The 12,723-nt window shown below is 48.0% G+C and overlaps 1 protein-coding gene across 7 annotated transcripts in view; it reads left to right on the forward strand.

The window, feature by feature from the left end:
- The window catches only part of SNX29 (sorting nexin 29), a 391,693-nt gene that overhangs the window by 71,978 nt on the left and 306,992 nt on the right, over nt 1-12,723 (forward strand). The gene's annotated exons all lie outside the window — the stretch shown is intronic.

Here is a 12,723-nt window from a genome sequence, read left to right on the forward strand (position 1 = left end):
TCTAGTTTAATAAATAGAAAGGCTGGAGCCATAAACTCAGAGTCTAGCTAGTCCTTGACGCTTCATAGTACTTAGGGAGATAAGAGTACGGCTTGTAGATCGGATGTATGGAACGAGGTAATGAAAGAGGACTTTTCATCCTCATAGTTAAGAAATCAAATATACATGAACTGGGCTGAAATGTTGGGAGTAGTAAAAATCGAACCTGACCGGCAAAGGTATTTCTTAGTCTGTTAAAATCGTTTAATTCTTTCCTGGCCAAGTGTGATTCAGTGGTGGAGCTTGACCCATGCACCAGGAGGGACCAGTTCAATTGCAGTTCTTTGTAAACTTCGGATTCTAATCTTGAGGACAACAGAATCACCCGGGGAATCTTTTTTAAAAATCCTGATTTCCTGGGCCTCATCCTCCCAGAAATTCTGTTTCTTTGTTATGGGGTGGGGCCCACAACATTAGTAACAAAAGAAACAGAATTTCTGGAGGATGAGGCCCAGAAATCAGGATTTTAAAAAGATTCCCAGGTGATTCTAATGTGCAGCTAAGGTTGAGAACCACTGGTTTAGAGGCAGGCGGGAGCTGGTGTGGGCTCCGGGCGGGCAGAGGCCAGGACTCCTGGCCCCCTGTTCTCATCCCAGGGGCAGGAAGGAAGCGGGGGCAGAGGAGAAACCGCCTCCATTTCCCGCAGGTAGGATTCAACGGTCTGAACTTACACGGGGAAATATTTACCACCTTTCCCCCTAGCCTCTAGGAAATTTAGCATTTTCTTAATTGTGAAAGTAGCAGCAAAACATAGGAAGTGGTTAGAAAACGGGTGACTGTGTCACTGACAGAAGTCACAGGCACCTGCAAAACTGGCATGAAAGAGTCTCTGAGTGTCATTTCTGCGTGAAAACATGGTAGTTTTTGAATGTGATAATAAAGAATCCTATATATTATTATGCTAGGGTTTTTTTTTTTTGCATTTTCATAATTCTATTTCAATATAGTCTTTGCTTTGTAATTGTTGTGTCTTATTTTATGAAATTTAAAACATTTTTCCCGAAAAGAGGCCCATGAGCGTCACCAGACTGCAGAGTGGGTCCATGGTACACAAAGGCGACATCCTCTCCAGCTGTCCGGCCCCTTCCTAGAAGGTGCACACCGTATCCCCCTCGGATGGCTGCGTACATCGTGGCGTGGCCTGGGAGGCGACGTGCCCCACCCCCGTCAGGGCTGTCATTGCTAAGGAAGGAAGAGGGGCGTTTGGGAGCAGCCAGTGTCCTCTGACTCAGGGGTGAAGGAGGACATGAGCAGATGCCGTGAGGTTGGTGTGGTGGGAATGACCTGCCTCACTTTGTACAGTGAAAGCGTGTAGTATTTTAGGACGCTCCGCAGCCTTAGATTCAGCCGAGCAGATATTTATAGATCGCCCAGGATGTGGGACATGGGCTAGGACAGTGATGGCGAACCTATGACACTCGAACTCATTTTTTTGGTTGACTTGTCTTTGTTAAATGGCATTTAAATATATAAAATAAATATCAAAAATATAAATCTTTGCTTTACTATGGTTGCAAATATCAAAAAATTTCTATATGTGACACGGCACCAGAGTTAAGTTAGGGTTTTTCAAAATGCTGACAGGCCGAGCTCAAAAGGTTCGCCATCACTGGGCTCGGAGAACACTAAGGTTGCTGGTTTTCAAATTCCAGTTGTTTTTTTGCCACGGTACTATACTTACCCTGTAATTCCTTTCTTTTTTTTTGAATGTACACTTGAAAAATGTGCAAGTCTTTATTTAAAGAGGTTAGTTTATATGATTACAGTGACTGGAGAGCCACAATGGGTTGACTTAAATAGCAGGTGACTGTAAAAATGAAGACAGGGAGAAGGCAACCATGTTATGAAGCTGACCTCGCTGCTGCCTGTGCCGGCTGTGACTGAGGCCATTGTTGAAAAAACAGACTAGTGGGTGAGAGCATTGGGAAGGTGGAGGGCTGTCCTCTGCTGACCCGGACGTTTCCCTGGAAGCAGTCGGAAGGCTTGGAGAAGTGAGGGGGGCTGGCCTCTCTGATCACTGTTATGTGACGCCTTGTCCTTGCAGCACGGGGTGCTGTCTGTTTATGTGGGGACACCTCCATGTAGGGGTGAGGCTTGACCCTGTGCGTCTACAGAACAGGGGTTTTGCCTTATTTCCATTTGTTTTGAAGAGGACAGTGCTCCTGAGATTGGGGACATGAATAGCAGGCTTCATGGCTCCTCGTTCTAGGCACATTTGTAGGGGCCAGGCGTCTTCTCACACCCAGCGGTCCCAGCTTTGGCTGCCAATGGGTTCCTGCTCCCCAGGCTGAGGCCCCGCCTCTCAGGTACAGGGTTCGCTTTGTCACTGCTCTTTGGGGTGTACAGAGACCTGGGACTGTGAGTCTTCCTCAGCCGTTTTCTGTCCTTGAGGAAGTCACTGGCCCTGCTTGTGTGTGTTCACTAAGGAGGCTGCTCTGAACAGTTATGCTGATGGCAGGGGTGTAAGCCATTTTTCTTATTTTTATTCATACAGTTTTCTAAAAATGTAAACCCAGTTTTATTATTTCTTATCTTTGGCAAGTAGAGGCATGTCCAGAGTGTACAGTTGAATCTCTGAGGAATAGGTCACTACGTCCACATTTTGACGCTCTGTATCTGTCAGTGTGGTGTGTGGGGGATTGCTGTGTGGATATGGGGGTTCTGTGTTCTAGGTGGCTGTAAATTTCAGGGAGTCTAATGGGGGCAGCACTGTCGTCCATCCTGTGTGTGTTCTGGCTGAGAAATCAGGGTTCTTAGAAACTGAGTGGAGGGGGTTTTGACTTGTGTACCCCCTCCCTGCCCCACTTCCTGTGTCATCACAGGAAAAGAAGAGCCGTCTGTCTGGGTAAGCAGGGTGTATTACTGGTAGTTTGCTCGGGCCACCATAATAATAAGCCACAGACTGGCGGCTTAACCAGCAGACACCTATTTCTCACAGTCCTGGGGGCTGGCAGTCCAAGATTGAGGTGCCGGCGGGCGGGTTTCTGGGGAGAGCTCTCTCCTTGACCTTTTCTCTGTGCATATGCATCCCTGCTGTCTCTGCCTCTTCTTGTAAGTCCTGTGGATGAGACTGCATTTAACCTTAATGACCTCTAAAGCCCCACCTCCAAATGCAGTCACATTGGGGGTGAGGCTTCAACATAGGGATTTTGGAGGGATATGATTCAGTCCATAACACAGGGTGTCCCGGGAGCCATGTCCCAGAGTGACCCCAATTCAAATTAAGTGTCGCATCCCAGCATGTGACACACAGGGTTCCACTCGAGAGATGCTTGACTCTTGCAAACCCCAGAAGAGCCTGACAAAGAAACCCCGACTCGGTGTTCCTCGTAGCAGGGAGCGTGTCCTCACGTCCCGCCAGTGGCTTCTCCACGTCATTTAGTGCTCTGTGCCCTGGCTGCCTGGACACTGTCCTGCAGCTGAGCCTCGGTGCTGGGGCAATTGACAATCCCCTGCCCAGCAGCCTCCCCTGGACATCTCTGAAAGGCTCTGAAAAGGCGAGGGCTTGGTTCTAGCGTTTGGGGCGTATAGTCTTATTATTTAGCACCCAAGAGAGGGTGGCTGAGCAGACCCCCATTACTGCTGTCTCTCTACCAGGCCCTTTGTACTTAAGAAAACAGAAAGCCCATGACGAAATCTAATTATTTAGTGGAGTAGTATGGACAGTTTCGAGCAAACCAGAACACCCACACTCTGCCTCAGGGGCACTTTCCGCTTCTGCAGTTCCGGTTTTGGGTGTGCAGGGTTGTGTCTGGTTGGAGTTGCAGCATGGCTGGCGCTCGCGGGAGCAGTGTGCCCTCTCAGCTAGGCTGCCGGGTTCCGGGTTCGGCTGGGTGGCCTTCAGTCTCTCAGTGCCTTGCTGCCCTGTGCAAAGGTAAGAGGAGAACCCATCTCGGATGGCCATTGTGGAGATCAGCTGTGATGCTTAGAAGAGTATTCGGATCAGAGCCAAGAGTCACTATTAGCTGTTATCAATGTGCTTATTCTATATTCTGCTTTCTTTTTTTTAAAATTAAATTTATTACGGTGACATTGGTCAACATTAACATACAGGTTTCAGGTGTGGGTTTCTGTTACAGGATCTATATATTGCACTGTGTGCCCATCACCCAAAGTTAAATCTTCCTGCTTTCTTAACATTACTTCATAGTATCCTTTTCTTCTTCATCTCCTGCTCATCCTGTTGAATGACTGCATAATAACCTGGTACTTGATTTATTACAATTTACCAGATTATTTTTTTGGGGGGTCGTCAGGTCTTTTAAAAATTTTTGCTGTTTCTTTATTCATTGTAAAGAAAAAAATGAGAAGCTCTAAGCTTGTAGTCAGTGCATTCTAAGACTCTTGCCCATTATTATTATTTTTTGCACACCTGCTCCTTTGCAGCAAATTCCTGGTTGTGGGCTAGTGGACCACAGTTAGGCCTGCCTTTCTGGGCTTTCTGTGAGCGGCCATTTACGTTCAGTTAGTGTGTTGCCAGGAGTGTGACAGCTGCCAGTTTCTTTACACTTCACAACCTTAGGTGCTGACATTTTATGCGTTTTTGCTGCTGCAGAACTGGGAACATGGCACTTCGTAGCTGTGTGACTGCATTCCTTCGGGGTGTTTCCCTGGTGTGAGCTGTTGGTTTATATCCTCTGGCGTGGGGCCTTTTGTTCTCCCATTGGGTGTCCTGCTGATGTGGAGAGGAACCTGAGAATAGGAGGGGTGGGACTAAAGCAGGTGTTCTTTGCTGCTCATGGGCTGTGTGGTTTGGCTTGGTGAGGAGGCGGAAAGGAGGGGCTAACACACCTTGTGTAAAAACAATACCCACTAAAGTAATAATATGCTTCAGCAGAGTTCATATGTGCCCAGGATTGTGCCTGTTTAGAGTTACATTTTCTCATTTAGCCCCCAGCAATCTTGAGGTGCAGGTAATATTATTTCTGTATAAGAAAACAGAGTCTTAGTGAGGTTAAGTAACTTACCCAAGACCTCACAGCTAGGATATCATTCAGCAAATATTTATTGAGCACCTACTGTGTGCCAGGCGTGGTTCCCAGGTAGATTAAGTGGTGAGGTGTGTGAGGAACCTGGTTTTCTGACTCCAAAACCTTCAGCTTTCCCCACTTCTAGATTACCTAAGGGGACATGCTCCACCATCACCCAGGCAGGGCATGCCGCCTTGTGCCAACAATGTGTGGGCATCCGGGTCTGGAAGCCTTACACTTATTATTCCCTTTAAACAAGTTTTTTTTTTTTTTTTTTTTTTATAAATAAAGGAAGGAATTCTCCTGAGTGAGGATGCTAGGCTTTCAGGATGAGCATACCAAACTTGTTTATTTTCAGGAGTATTTTTTTGCTCTGAATGTTTGTGTCCCTTCCCAAAATTCAGACTTTGAAATCCTAATACCCAATGTGATGGGATTAGGAGGTGGGGGGGCCTTTGAGTTATGACTAGGTCATGAGGGTGGAGCACTTATGAATAAGATTGGTGCCCTGATAAAAGAGGCCCCAAAGATCTCTCTTTTCACCATGTGGGGGCACAGTGAGAAGTCTGTGACCCAGAAAAGAGCCCTCACCTGACCATGCTGGCTGGCACTCTGATCTTGGACTTCCCATCTCCAGAATTGTGAACAGTACATTTCTATGGTTCATAAAGCGCTCAGTCTGTGATGTTTTATTATAGCAGCTGAATGGACTAAGATTACACTGAGCAGTAGTGAGGCCAGGACACTGCAGCCAGGGACCTCCTATCCATACAGCCACTCTATGCAAATTGCCACATCTCCACCTCCCAGTTTACCCCCTTCCACCCTTCCACTACCCCAGAGATGCCCCATGTGACAACCAAGCCATCCCAGGTTACCGTGCCACCTGGTAGATGGTCCAGGAGCTAGCCCTATAATTTTCTCCCCATCACCACCTTTCCCCCTTAGCACACATGTTTTCAACTCTTGGCGTGTTTTCCATTGTGATGGTTTAGGGAATTTTACCTTGGGTTATCATTTCATCCTATATAATAATAGAGGAATATGCAAATTAGCCGGGGGCGCCGTAATGTCATGACCAAACATCAGGGACCTGAGGCTGCATGGCACCTGGCCGGGGCGTGGGACCTCAGGCTGCGCCCCTGCCCCACGTGGCTTGACAGGGGACCTCAGACTGTGCCCCCCACCCGGCAGGGCTTGATGGAGGACCTCAGGCTGTGCTCCCTGCCCAGCAGGGCTTGATGGGGGAACTCAGGCCACACCCCCCGCCCCAGCGCCAGGCCAGGGGACTTGAGGTTTCGCCCCCCACCTGGAGGAGCTTGAGGGGGGTGGGGCCGGCTGGGTCTGGGTCTCCTGTGTTTTCGAAGCATGTGCGGGTGGTGGGCGAGGACTTGACTCTAGGTCCCGCAGTGCGCTCCAGACTCTGACAGGAGGAAGATTTTCATATACATTTTACTACTTTTCTTTCATCTCTGACACTTCTATTATAGAGAAAGGGCAAATAGCAATATTAAAATATTTCCTCTAATTAATTCCCTTTTAATGTGCATGAATTTCATGCACCAGGCCACTAGCATCTACATAAAACAGAAAGTGGTGATTATAATTATTCAAATCCTTTTAACTTTCTTTTCCTTTTTTCCTGTTTTATCTCAAACATCTTTATCTCTCTTTTATGAGACAAAATATGATCTTAATTGTAATGGGTAAATAGAAAAGAGGTTTGCCTAATACTGAAACCAAAGAAAGTCATCTACTTTTGATGTGAAATTAGACATAAGAAATCCGTGTTGTTAGCCTAAAGGCTTTAAAAATACCTGTGATTCTTCTCAAGCCACCTTGGGATTGGCACAAAATAGCTCTTCATCATTTGCTGTTTAAGCTGACTTACTCCAAACACCATATGTTATGATGACTAAAAATTTCATTTTCTATTTCCCAATTCTGTTTAACTATTGGCATTCTTTTGAACTTAATTTATGGCAAAATTGTTTTAACAAAGTTTTGTATAAAATAATCCCATGGTCCCAATCTGGTTCCAGAGGGTGCGGATGGGAGTGGGGGCGAGAGAAGTGATGTGAAATGCCACGAAGGAGGCGGATCCTGGCCCAGAGCGTGGAGTCTTTGGAATAGCAAATGTGTCTACTTTTGGTCGGGAGTACATGGCTCTGGGTGACCAGCAGGCTGTAATAAGTCAGGGTAAGTGTTCCTGAAGACTGACAAACATGGTTCATGGTGATGGTATTAGGATGGGCTCTTGGTGGCCGGTAATAATTATGCTAATGGCTAGTAGTCATTAGATCGCAAGGCAGCAGCCTTTGCTAGGTGCTTCTCTGAAGTCATCCTGGTGCAGGCATCACTGGCCCTGTGTACTGATGGGGAAGCCCCTGAGGCAGAGGCTGAATGCAGTGTTCAAGGTTGCGCAGCCAAACTCCTGGGGCTGTGCTCCCAAACCCAACTCTGTCCTCTCTCCCTCTTCTTCTCGGCATCCATATGGTTGGGAAGCAATGGGTTCTGCCTTTTGTGGGCTAACCTGGCAGCCTGGCTACTCTCGGTAGCTCTGCCACTGCCTTTGAAATGCTTGTGGAGGAGGAACTGGAGGGCAGCGGCTCTAACACCCTGCACCAGGGCCACCTCGGGGAGGTCTCTCTTGGAGCTGCGAGCATTGCCCCAGCCTGTTCCGACCTTGTTCCTCGAGGCCCTGGGATTGGGAAGGGCAGGTGACATCCCCACAGGCTGTGATGAGGACGTGATTCTTCTCACATGGGGCGTGTGCTTGGTCTTGGCAGCAGCCCTGACAGTGTCACTGTGCGGCCCAGCAGAAAGTCTCGTGGGCCGAGAAAGCACCTGCAGAAGGGCTGCAGCAGGCGTGTTGGTGGGGTCCACACTGGGCGGCTGTGGGGTGAGTGTTTGTACATCGCCAGGGGGAGGTGCCACATTGTGGGGTCCCCTCTGAGGTCATAAGGGTGCTTTAAGGGCGTGGGTGCTGCCTTGTGCTCTTTGACAGCCCTAGACATGGTCCCACTTGTCCTGAGACCTAGAAAAGACACCAGTCTTCACTCTCCCTCATCTGTCTAGAAGGGCTCGTCCCCAGCTCTAGGGAGCTGTCCATGGTCCCATGGATGAGCTGATGAGTGGTAGAGAGAGAGAGATGGCCTTTAGAATTCGCAGGGGAGTGCTTTTCTTTTCTTGATGGAGATCTGATTGACATACAAAAAGCTGTGCATATTTAATGTATATAACTCGATGAGTTTGGAGATAAGCATACACCTGTGAAATCATCACCACAATCTATGCCATAAACATATACAACCTCCTCCAAAAGTTTCTTCCACCCTATTGATTGGTTAATTGATTGATGATTGGAATACCTAGCATACCATCTACCCGCTAAGCACATTTTTGGGGAGTGCTTTTCTTGATGAAGAAAAAAAGTGCATTCTCTTTCTTTTTACTTTCTTTGTCTCTTTGCCAGGTCCTTTCTTCCTTTCAGAAACTGTTTATGGCCCGGGCTTGCCAGGCCAGTGGGGATACCAGCAGCAGTGGTGTTAACAGTCACATGAACTTGCCCTTGAAAATCTGTACAAGTGCTAGAAAGGCAAAACATTGGTGGGGTAGGGGTTGGGGGGTGTTTGCTGCTTTAAGGAGTGTTACCAGGGTTTCTTTTGGGTGACAGTGGAGTTGAGGCCTGTGGATGAGGGACTGGGTCAGTTCCGGTGGAAGTGCGGCTGGGTAGAGGTGAGAGGGAGAGCCGCCTGGGTGGATGCTGTAGAGGGCAGTGCGTTTGGACTTTATCCCTGCGCAGTGGGAAGCAGGCAGGGTCTGAAGCAGGAGTGGTTGCTCTCTCCCACTTCCTCTTGCCAGGCAGACTGTTTCATAGTGTGCTCTTCAGTTGTCCCTTTCTGCTGGCCTTCCTTGCACCAGTGGTTCTAGAAGGCCTCCCTTGTGCCTTGCAGGCGGGGACTCCTGACAGTCCCCTGTTGGTGCCCTAAGTACCGTGTGCGGACAGCCATAATTCATAAAGACGTGCTACAAGGGAGAGCAGAGGCAGGGAGGGTACTGCGGTGATCTGGACCCTGGAGCCACTGTCCTAGGATCAAGCCCCAGCTCCAACGCTTCCTAGTGCTCCCCTCCTTTCCCCTCCCCTTCTCCCTCCCCCCCCCTTCTTTCTTCCTTTTTTTCTTTTCAGACTCTGGGTCCAGTTTCCTTATTTGTAAGATGAAGACACACTGGCATCTGAGGGCCAACCTGAGGGTTAAGTGCACTGGCCTTCTGAGGGTTAAGTGCACTGACTCACGAAAGCAGCAGACGTGTGTGCTGTGCTGAACCGGGCACCGTACGGGATTGGAGCCTTATCAAGTACTGAGAAGCTTCCACAGCTGGTGTGAGCATTGGCCTTCTTGTTCTGCAGAGTGAGGCCATTGCCCAGGGAGGCTGAGGACCAGGCCCAGGACTAGGGCAGTGAGAGTCAGTGCAAATGTCAGTGTCATCTCACCATCGTGGGGTGTGAGGCAGTGGCCTCACTCCAGGGAGGCCAGTTTTTCTGAAATCATTTCTGGAGATCTTCTTTGGAAATCAATTTTTGAGCCTGTTCAGTAGCCCTAAGGGTTCAAGCTCTGAGCCCAACCCCTAGAATTCTAGAGCCTGGTCTCTCTTGTTTTCATCCTTGCTTTTTTTCAGACAACCTCTGCCAGTTTCCACATATCAAATCCACTCCTAAGTTCATACCTATTTCTGGGGCAATTACAGATTTTCCTTTAAGGACTGCCTGGAAAAGATGAATAATATGGACATCTCATTTAAAAAAATAGTTTTATTGATTTCAGAGAGGAAGGGAAAGGGAGAGAGAGATAGACACATCAATGATGAGAGAGAATCACTGATTGGCTGCCTCCTGCACGCCTCTATTGGGGATCGAGCTTGCAAGCTGGGCATGTGCCCTGAGCAGGAATCAAACCGTGATCTCCTGGTTCATAGGTCGATGCTCAACCACTGAGCCACCGCAGCTGGGCGGGACATCTCATTTATTTTGCCTACTGTGACCCAGGCTTTGCCTATATTATCACTTAATTTCCACAGCACCCCTGCAAAGTGGGAATGTTGGCCTTTTTTTATAGTTGGAGAAATGGAGGCTGAGAGAGGCTGTGGTAGAGGCCCTATGCTAGGATGTGGGGAGCTGGATTCAGACCCGTCTCTCTGGAACGCCGAGCCCTCAGAGGAGAGCATCCCGGTGCCCTAGAGTGTCCCTCTGCAAAGAAGTTTTCCTTCCTGAGCACCGCCCGAGAGGGCTGGCCTCCTGCACCCTTGTCACATCGCCCACTTAGTTCTTCACGTCTGCTGACTCAGGGCCCGAAGCTTTTATGACTACGTACATTTCTTGTTTACTTCTCTGTCTCCTCGGGGACAGGCACTTTGCCCGCTGCCCACTCTGTTACCCGGTACCTAAAATCCTGCCCGACATGGATTTGTGGTCAAGAAACATTGATTGAAGGAATGAAGGGATGCCTGAATGAGCTAATGTTTGTTCTAGTTCCAGCAAGCACGAAGAAATGAAAAAGTGTTCTGCGGCAATGAATTGAGAGTGAGCTCCCCAAAGGCAGGCTCACATCTGTTGTTTTTTAAATTTTTTATTTTTCAATTACAATTGACATATAATATTATATTAGTTTCAGGTGTATATCATAGTGATTATACATTTATACAACTAACAAAGTGATCAGCCTGATAAATCTTGTACCCATCTGACACCACACATTGTTATTACAGCATTATTGACTGTATTCCTTGTGCTGCACTTTACACCCCATGGTGATTCTGTAACAGCGATTTGTACTTCTTACTCCCTTCCTCTTTTCATTCTCCAACCACCCTTCCATCTGGTGACCATCCAGAGGTCCTCTGTATCTATGAGTCTGTTTCTCTGAAAGTTTCTGGTGTCTTCCTGGTCTTGTTAGTTGTTCTGATGTCAAAGGCAGGCATCTTTGTCTCCCCTGATGACTCTCTCCTGTGCAAACATGTTGACTGTTGAGTTGACTTTGAATGACCTTTGGCAGGTGAGCGAGGTTCCATAAATACACTGGCTTTGACATTTGGCCCACAACGTTTTCTGCTCTAGGCCAGGTGTTAGCCAATGTAGGAAGCACGGCTGGTTGGAAAGAGGTGGGATGGGAGTTGTGTGAGTGCCCGGACGCTTGTGGCTTGTCTTCCCGGAGTTCGTAAAGGGGAATCGGCCTTCTTTGTGAAGGTAAATGTCACCTTCGGGCTTTAATCCTCAGTGGCCAAACAGCCCTTACATTGTCACTGCCAAGTTTTGGTCCTCAGTGTTGCTACAAGATTGACATGTACACCTCTGTACTTTCTTTATCCTTTAGTTTTGTAGCGCCCTGGTGTAGGTGGTCTTTGGGATGTAAAGAACACTGGGGTCAGGCCTGCCATTCGAGAGCTATGTCACTTGGCAAATGCCTTAACTTCTCTGGACTCAGTTTCCCTGTCTGTGAAACGGAGGTGACGTTACCTGGTGGCAGGAGTCTTATGAGAGACACGGTGTGTCTGGCGCAGAGCCCAGAATATGTTGTCTGGGAGCTTCCTTGGAGGCCCACAGATGCAGAGACCTCAGAAGCCTTTCCCAGGTCTGTCGAAATCATGCTTGTGCTCATATGTGGATTTTCCTGGGAAGAAGGGCCTTTGCTTTCATTACTTTCCTTTAAGGGATTCCAGACCTTAGCAGAAGCCAGGAAACACTCCAGGCACGTGGCTGGCAATAATTGCACGAAGTATCCCAGGGTTTGTGCTCATTTTCTGTGGTTGCCATTCTGCTCTCTGATGTTGCTACCAGCTAGACTGGCTGTGTCCTTACCCACATCTCTCCACAGATGAGCAGTGGGGACTTGGGTGAGTTACTAAACCTGTCTGTGCTTCAATGTTCTCGTCTGTAAAATGGGGCTAATAATAGTACCCATTTGATAGGGTTGTGAGGATTAAATTAATACATGAAAAGTACTCGATCCTTTATATGTATTGTATATTGATAAGAAAAAATGGAAAAAACATACTCAGCAGCATGCTTAGCATGTTAAATGCTCCCTAAAATTAGTAGGTGCAATTATTATTAACAGCCTCGAAGGAGACATTGTTGAACACAATATCCGGGCCTTCTTGTTGAACTGCACGTGGATAGACCTGATTTCCTGTTTCACAGACACCATCCCTCCTGCAGAGGCCCTGCAAGTTCCCTTTGTGTGGCCTCTACTCCTCACTCTCCTCCAGATAAGAGGGGGTTCATCTCCGCTCTCTTTCTGATCAGATAGGAAGTTTGCCACTGGCAGTGACAATGTAAGGGCTGTTTGGCCATGGAGGATTACAACCTGAAGGTGACATGTGTTTCTTAGGAGAAAAACAAAGGAGTGAAGAGGTCTGGCTTCTCAACGGGGGGTTGATTTCAACACCCAGAGGCTATTTAGCCTTGTCTGGAGACATTTTTCGTTGTTGCATCTGGGGTGGGGGTGCTACTGGCATCTAGTGGCTGATCCTGGGGATGCTGCTAAACTTCCTACTGCACACAGGATGGCCCCACAGCAAACCAGCCCCAAATGTCAGCAGCGCCGAGGGTGAGAAGCCCTGAATAGGAGGGGAGGCAGTGGGGCTGTTTTCCAGGAACTGTATGTGTTTAGTTTCAGACTTGTTTCTAAACCACCTGTCTCTTGCATGGCCCAGG

This window comes from Myotis lucifugus, unplaced genomic scaffold (genome assembly GCF_000147115.1).
Source record: "Myotis lucifugus unplaced genomic scaffold, Myoluc2.0 scaffold_176, whole genome shotgun sequence".
In the NCBI taxonomy this organism is placed as follows: domain Eukaryota; kingdom Metazoa; phylum Chordata; class Mammalia; order Chiroptera; family Vespertilionidae; genus Myotis; species Myotis lucifugus.